The sequence below is a fragment of the Schistocerca nitens genome, chromosome 7 (assembly GCF_023898315.1).
Source record: "Schistocerca nitens isolate TAMUIC-IGC-003100 chromosome 7, iqSchNite1.1, whole genome shotgun sequence".
Classification (NCBI taxonomy): Eukaryota; Metazoa; Arthropoda; class Insecta; order Orthoptera; family Acrididae; genus Schistocerca; species Schistocerca nitens.
Window position 1 is genome coordinate 520,200,608 of NC_064620.1, and position 7,813 is coordinate 520,208,420.

General features: G+C 45.2%; 1 pseudogene; it reads left to right on the forward strand.

Moving 5' to 3' along the window:
• The first annotated feature begins 5,597 nt into the window (after positions 1-5,597).
• LOC126197265 (5S ribosomal RNA) lies at positions 5,598-5,715 on the forward strand (annotated as a pseudogene).
• The last annotated feature ends 2,098 nt before the right edge of the window (positions 5,716-7,813 follow it).

Sequence of the window (7,813 nt, forward strand, 5' to 3'; positions counted from 1 at the left end):
TGCAATCAGAATCCGTTTCCTTATTTCTGTTCCTCAGTACATAGTCATGAACAAGTTATGTAGGATATACCGTGTTTTACGATTGTATTAAAAGTGCTATTAAGAGCAAACGCGTTCCGGTTTACTCTAATGCATCTTCGTTGCTCACTGTAACAATAAGCTTTTCGTACAATTTTGATCTGTGGAAGCATGAACTGTTTCTATGATTTTATTTACTACTATGTTGTTGTTGTTGTGGTCTTCAGTCCTGAGACTGGTTTGACGCAGCTCTCCATGCTACTCTATCCTGTGCAAGCTTCTTCATCTCCCAGTACCTACTGCAACCTACATCCTTCTGAATCTGCTTAGTGTATTCATCTCTTGGTCTCCCTCTACGATTTTTACCCTCCACGCTGCCCTCCAATGCTAAATTTGTGATCCCTTGATGCCTCAAAACATGTCCTACCAACCGATCCCTTCTTCTAGTCAAGTTGTGCCACAAACTTCTCTTCTCCCCAATCCTATTCAATACCTCCTCATTAGTTGCGTGATCTACCCACCTTATCTTCAGCATTCTTCTGTAGCACCACATTTCGAAAGCTTCTATTCTCTTCTTGTCCAAACTGGTTATCGTCCATGTTTCACTTCCATACATGGCTACACTCCATACAAATACTTTCAGAAACGACTTCCTGACACTTAAATCTATACTCGATGTTAACAAATTTCTCTTCTTCAGAAACGTTTTCCTTGCCATTGCCAGTCTACATTTTATATCCTTACTACTACTATACTTACTACTATAAACAGGCTTAATTTTTGCTCCTTATGTCACTCTGCACGTTCATCTACACATACACTATGTGATCAAAAGTATCCGGATACCTGGCTGAAAATGACTTACAAGTTTGTGGTGTCCTCCGTCGGTAATGCTGGAATTCAGTCTGGTGTTTGCCCACCCTTAGCCTTGATGATAGGTTCCACTCTCGCAGGCATAAATTCAGTCAGGGCTGGATGGTTTCTTGGGGAATGGCAGCCCATTCATCACGAAGTGCTGAACTGAGAAGAGGTATCGATGTCGGTCGGTGAGGCCTGGTACGAAGTCGGCGTTCCAAAACATCCCAAAGGTGTCATATAGGATTCAGGTCAGGACTCGGTGCAGGCCAGTCCATTACGGGGATGTGATTGTCATTTAAACACTCCGGAACAGGCCGTGCCTTATAAACAGGTAGCCGATCGTGTTGAAAGATGCAATCGCCATCCCCGCATTGCTTTTCAACAGTGGGAAGCAAGAAGGTGCTTAAAACATCAATGTGCGCCTGTGCTGTGATAATGCCACGAAAAACAACAAGGGCTGCAACCCCCTCCATGAAAAGCACGACCACACCATAACACGACCACCTCCGAATTTTACTATTGGCACTACACACGTTAGTAGATGACGTTCAACGGGCATTCGCCATACCCACACACTGTCATCGGATCGCCGCATTGTGTACTCTCTTTCGTCACGCCACATGATGTTTTTCCACTGTTCAATCGTCCAACGTTTACGCTCCTCACACCAAGCGAGGCGTCGTTTGGCATTTACCGGTGTGCTGTGCCGCTTATGAGCAGCCGATAGACCATGATATCCAAGTTTTCTCACCTCCCGCCTAACTGTTATAGTGGATTCTTATGCAGTTTGGAATTCCTGTGTGATTGTCTGGATAGATGTCTGCCTATTACATATTACGACCCTCTCGAACAGTCGGTGGTCACTTTGAATCAACAGACGAGGTCGACCTGTACGCTTTTGTGCTATACGTGCCCCATCACGTTTCCACTTCACTATCACATCGGAAACAGTGGACCTAGGGATTTTAAGGAATGTGTAAATATCGGCAGACGTACGACGCAAGTGACACGCAATCACCTCACCACGTTCGAAGTCCGTGAGTTCCTCGGAGCGGCCCATTCTGCTCTCTCACGATATCCAACGACTACTGAGGTCGCTGATATGGAATATCTGGAATCCTCTGGCAGCACAATGCACCTAATACGAAAACCGTATGTTTTTGGGGATGTCCGGATACTTTTAGTCACATAGTGTTTGTGATATATTTTAGCACATAGCACTTTCATGAAGAATAAACACATTCACCTTCTTTTGTTCTGTAGATCTTCTACCACTCGCAATTTCGTGTACTTTTTTTTGATACTCTGCATTCGTCCTTTGTACCAATTTGGTGGTAGCAGGAGCGTCTACTACTGTTCTGCGTGCCTATGTACGGGATGACAATTATTGAGCTACATGAAAAATGGCGTGAACACAATTTATGTAATTGTCATTAAAGATATTTTGATTTAGGTGACTGATGGCCTTAAATGCTAAGTCCCATAGTGCTTAGAGCCATATGAAACACTTGAATTTGATATTCGGATTTAGGTTATGGCATGTTTGATATGTATGCCATCGTTGGGGACTCTGTGGCGCAGACGAATAGCGAAAAATTCTACATGACCAGCTGCAGTGTCGGAACATCGATTCCCTCGATGGTCTCCTGAATAACTGTTTTCAGCTCAGCAATGGTTTTCAGGTTATTGCTGTACATCTTGTGTTTCAGATCCGCAGAATACGACGGCCAACCGAGACCTATGCCAATGGCTTCTGAGTACCCCAGAGACAGAACGCGGCCTCCAAAGTGCTCCTCCAGGACCTCGCTATCCTGCTTCGATGGGGTCGATGGGGTCCAGCTCTGCCTTGCATGCACCATATCCTGTCGAAATAAAGTTCCTTTTGGATTATGGCCATGAAATCATCTTCCAAAACGTTCACGTACCATTCAGTAGTCACAGTGCCATCAAGGAACACCGCACCGATTATTCCTGTGACTGGACGTTGCACACCACACAGTCACCCGTTGAGGGTAAAGAAACTTCACGATCGCGAAATGTGGATTCTCAGTTCCCGGAAATGAGCCAATTTTGCTTGTTGACGAGCCCATCCAAATGAAAGTAGGTTTCGTCGCTGAACCAAACTATATTCACATACTAATGACCATCATACCCCGAGGCCAACCGTGCAGTTTTAACGTCCTAACGCAAACCATTCGGAAGTTATGACGATTTTAGTTCATATACTTCAATAGCTGTCACCCTTTATTTTTCGACTGGTGTCCGCGCTCTCGCGTGTGTTTCTGTGTGTGTGTGTGTGTGTGTGTGTGTGTGTGTGTGTGTGGGTTTATGTGTATGTGTGTGATTTACAAAGAGGGAGGTGAGAAGCAAACAGTCTGACAGGCTTATAAGGGTACCGCAGGGTAGGTTGTGCTGAGGAACAATTGTTAAAAAAAATTCGATACGGGGCAACGTTTCTGAATTCATTGGCATGGAAGTTAGCCTATCAGGCGGCTGAACAAGCAAAATCAAGCGGCCTGCCTAGATAAAATTCGTGTCAGTTGTATTGTATGTTAACCGGGGGCCTAGAAACGGAGAGGCTGCGTCCCCGCCGCAGCCGCAGTGGTCCACAACTCCACGACGACTACCACAGTCCACTTCACCCCTCCGCCGCCCATCACGGACTCCAGGGTTATTGTGCGGTTCGGCCCCCGGTGGACCCCCAGGGAACGTCTCACGCCAGACGAGTGTAACCCCTATGTTTACGTGGTAGAGTAATGATGGTGTACGCGTACGTGGAGAACTTGTTTGCGGAGCAATCGCCGACATAGTGTAACTAAGGCGGAATAAGGGGAACCTGCCCGCATTCGCCGAGGCAGATGGAAAACCGCCTAAAAACCATCCACAGACTGGCCGGCTCACCAGACCTCGACACTAATCCGCCGCGCGGATTCGTGCCGGGGCCCAGGCGCACCTTCCCGGCCGGAAAGCCGTGCGATGGACCGCACGGCCAACCGGGCGGGCCCGTGTGAGTTGTTCTCACAAGGTAGATGATAGCGCACTAGTCTGTGTTCAGGCTTTGGCTAATGTTCGATCCTCACTAGCATCCCATGTCCAACGCTTGTATCGTTCTCTTGTCCGATATTAGGGAAGCAAACGGGGAACACGTTTGGCGATACTGTCTCCTACGGGTCGCTCGAATTTGAGCGTGCAACGCTGTGATTGGCTACCTTCAAGGCTAATTTACTCGGAAATGGCGCCAAGAATCGAATTCTTTTTAACAGTTATATCTCAGCACAACATATCCTCCAATTCCCTCACAAACTTTCAGGACCCCATATAAATCAACCCCCCCCCCCTTACACACACACACAAGTCGAAGAAAAAATTATATGCACACACACGCACCCACTAACCGAAAAATGCACACACAGAGAGGCGCTCCTTCTAGCACCAATGCACAACAAAACACGAATGAATTCTACACTATCAGAATAAAGTACACAAACTGATGAGATGGCAATTGACCTCTACAAAAAAAAGAAAAAAGAACTTTATCATATTTATTGTTAATTATAGTGCTGTGTGCTAAAGTCCATCAAATATATGTGTAAGAACATGAAGAATGTCGTAAGAAAAAAAGACCTAAGTAATGATGATAATTTAATACTGTTTATGACAGTAAGACAAAGCATGAGAACTTGACATGATCCTTGCAAACAAAATTGGAAAAAAGCCTATTTTTACAGTGACCCTTGAAGACGCTTCAGAATGAAGAGAAATTTTACGGTCTTACTAAGACTTCTATTCCAGTCGAAAAAGACTATATACGCTAAAGATCATGTAGTATTGCGACTGGGGAAAAAAAGAGGCCTTAAAACAAAGAAGAGAATATGTAATATTGTAAAGCTTCTTTTCTGTTGATAATTTCGTAAATGGTTTAAATCGCGGACTAATTTTCATGTAACTGAAAACGAAACTGATTTTGCGTCGTTAATTAGCAAAAAGAGGCAAATCACTTTCTGGCGCAGACGGGCCAACTGGCAGTAACCGGCCGCCCTATCATCCTCTGCCAACGGCGTCATTAAGGTACGGGATGGAGGGGTGTGGGATCATAATCCCGATCTCCTGGCCGTTGTTGAGTTAGTTGATCTTGGAACAGCCACTAACTGGTCGAGCAGCCTCTCAGCCGGACTCACAAGTGAACCAGTTACCAGTCCTCCCACCTAGGACAAATTCCTAGCGATACCTGGGACTAAATGCAGATCCCCTGCATTACAGTCAGCCTCTCTGACCACTCAGCTACAGAGAGGTGGACATATTCGTTACGAATGGGTCGTCAGTCTGCCATGTAACTGCCTGGCTGTTGATTACTACTCCACACTTCTTTTCTTTCGGCTAGTGCAGTTGCCCGTGTCCATGTCGGTTCGCCATGTGGCACGCCGGGTAAGTTTCAGTGTGTGGTAATATGTATTGATACCACCAAACTAGTGTCTTTAGTTTGGCACTGGAGCTGGAATTTTCCGTTAGATGCCGACAGCGCTCGTACGGCGTCTGGTGGAACCAATGGTGTGTGCCCGCTGAGCCATGCATGCAGCAGATCCGTACCACAAGTGTCCTACGCTGGCTGCAGCCACTCAGTCTACTTGCACTTGGAGATGTTCGCTACAACAGCATCGTTTGTGCTTAGTACAGTGACCCTAATCGTAGATGGTATTGAATGAGCCGAAATCTAATTCTTAGCTAATGGCCTTCCCGCAGAGGTAATACCAATTCCCATCAGATCACTGAAGTTAAGCGCTGTCGGGCTGGGCTAGCACTTAGATGGGTGACCATCCGGTCTGCCGAGTGCTGTTGGCAAGTGGGGTGAACTCAGCCCATGTGAGGCAAACTGAAGAACTACTTGATAGAGAAATAGTGGCTCCAGTCTCGTAAACTGACATACGGCCGGGAGAGCGGTGTAATGACCACATGCCCCTCCGTAGGCCCGACAAGACGCCTCCTGAGACGTGACAAGGTAGTAACAGGCAAAACACAACAGGGAACAACAGTATTAATGTGGTAACAGTAAACAGTAAACTGCAGGAGCGTCTATAGAAAGGTCCCAGAACTGCTCTCATTAAAAAAATGGTTCAAATGGCTCTGAGCACTATGGGACTCAACTTCTGAGGTCATTAGTCCCCTAGAACTTAGAACTAGTTAAACCTAACTAACCTAAGGACATCACAAACATCCATTCCCGAGGCACGATTCGAACCTGCGACCGTAGCGGTCTTGCGGTTCCAGACTGCAGCGCCTTTAACCGCACGGCCACTTCGGCCGGCTACTGCTCTCATTAACAGACGGTCACAATGCCCACCGAGTACTAGGGACGGAAAGTTGGGTGAAACAAGATGCAAACAGTAATGAAATTCTAAACTCAGATTGGAATGTATACCGCGGAGACAGGCTGGACAATGAAGGGGGAGGCATGTTAACAGCGATAAAAAGTGCAACAGAATCGAAGGAAATTGACGGAGATCTGAAATGTGAAATAATTTGGGTGAAGGTCACGGTTAAAGCAGGCTCAAACAAGGTAATTTGAAGTCTCTACAGGCCTCCTGGCTCAGCAGCTGTTGTGGCAGACCACCTGAAGGAAAATATGGAAAATATTTTAAATAGATTTGCCGACCGTGTTATAGTTTTGGGTAGAGATTTTAATTTACCAGATATAGACAGGGAGACTCAAACGTTTTTAACGGGAGGCAGGGACAAAGGATCCAGTGAAATTTTTTTAAGTGCATTATCTGAAAACTACCATCATCAGTTAAACAGAGAACCGACTTGTGGCGATAACATATTAGACCTTCTAGTGACAAACAGACCTGAACTATTTGAAACAGTTGACGCAGAACAGGGAATCAGCGATCATAAAGCGGTTATAGCATCGGTGATTTCAGCCGTAAATAGAAATATTAAAAAAGGTAGGAAGAGTTTTCTGTTTAGCAAAAGTAACAAAAACAAGATTTCAGAGTACTTGACGGCTCAACACAAAATGTTTATCTCAAGTACAGATAGTGTTGAGGATGAGTGAACAAAGTTCAAAACCATCGTACAATATGCATTAGATGAGTATGTGCCAAGTAAGATCGTAAGAGATGGAAAACAGCCACAGTGGTACAAAAAACGAGTTAGAAAACTGCTATGGAAGCAAAGGGAACTTCACAGCAAACATAAACATAGCCAAAGCCCTGCAGGCAAACAAAAATTACACGAAGCGAAATGTAGTGTGAGGAGGGATATGCGAGAGACGTTCAACGAATTCGAAAGTAAGGTTCTATATACTGACTTGGAAGAAAATTCTAAGAAATTTTGGTCTTAAGTCAAAGCGGTAGGTGGATCAAAACAAAATGTCCAGACACTCTGTGACCGAAATGGTACTGAAACAGAGGATAACAGACTAATGCCGAAACACTAAATGTCTTTTCCCAAAGCTGTTTCACAGAGAAAGACTGCACTGAAGTTCCTTCTCTAGATCGTCGCACAGATGACAAAATGGTAGATATAGAAATAAATAACAGAGGGATAGAAAAACAATTAAAATCGCTCAAAAGAGGAAAGGCCGCTGGACCTGGTGGGATACCAGTTCGATTTTACACAGAGTACGCGAAGGAACTTGCCCTCCTTCTTGCGGCGGTGTACCGTAGGTCTCTAGAAGAGCGTAGCGTTCCAAAGGATTGGAAAAGGGCACAAGTCATCCCCGTTTTCAAGAAGGGACGTCGAACAGATGTGCAGAACTATAGACCTATATCTCTAACGTCAATCAGTTGTAGAATTTTGGAACACTTATTATGATCGAGTATAATGAATTTTCTGAAGAGTAGAAATCTACTCTGTAGGAATCAGCATGGGTTTCGAAAAAGACGATCGTGTGAAACCCATCTCGTGCTATTCGTCCAAGAGACTCAGAGGGTTCCCA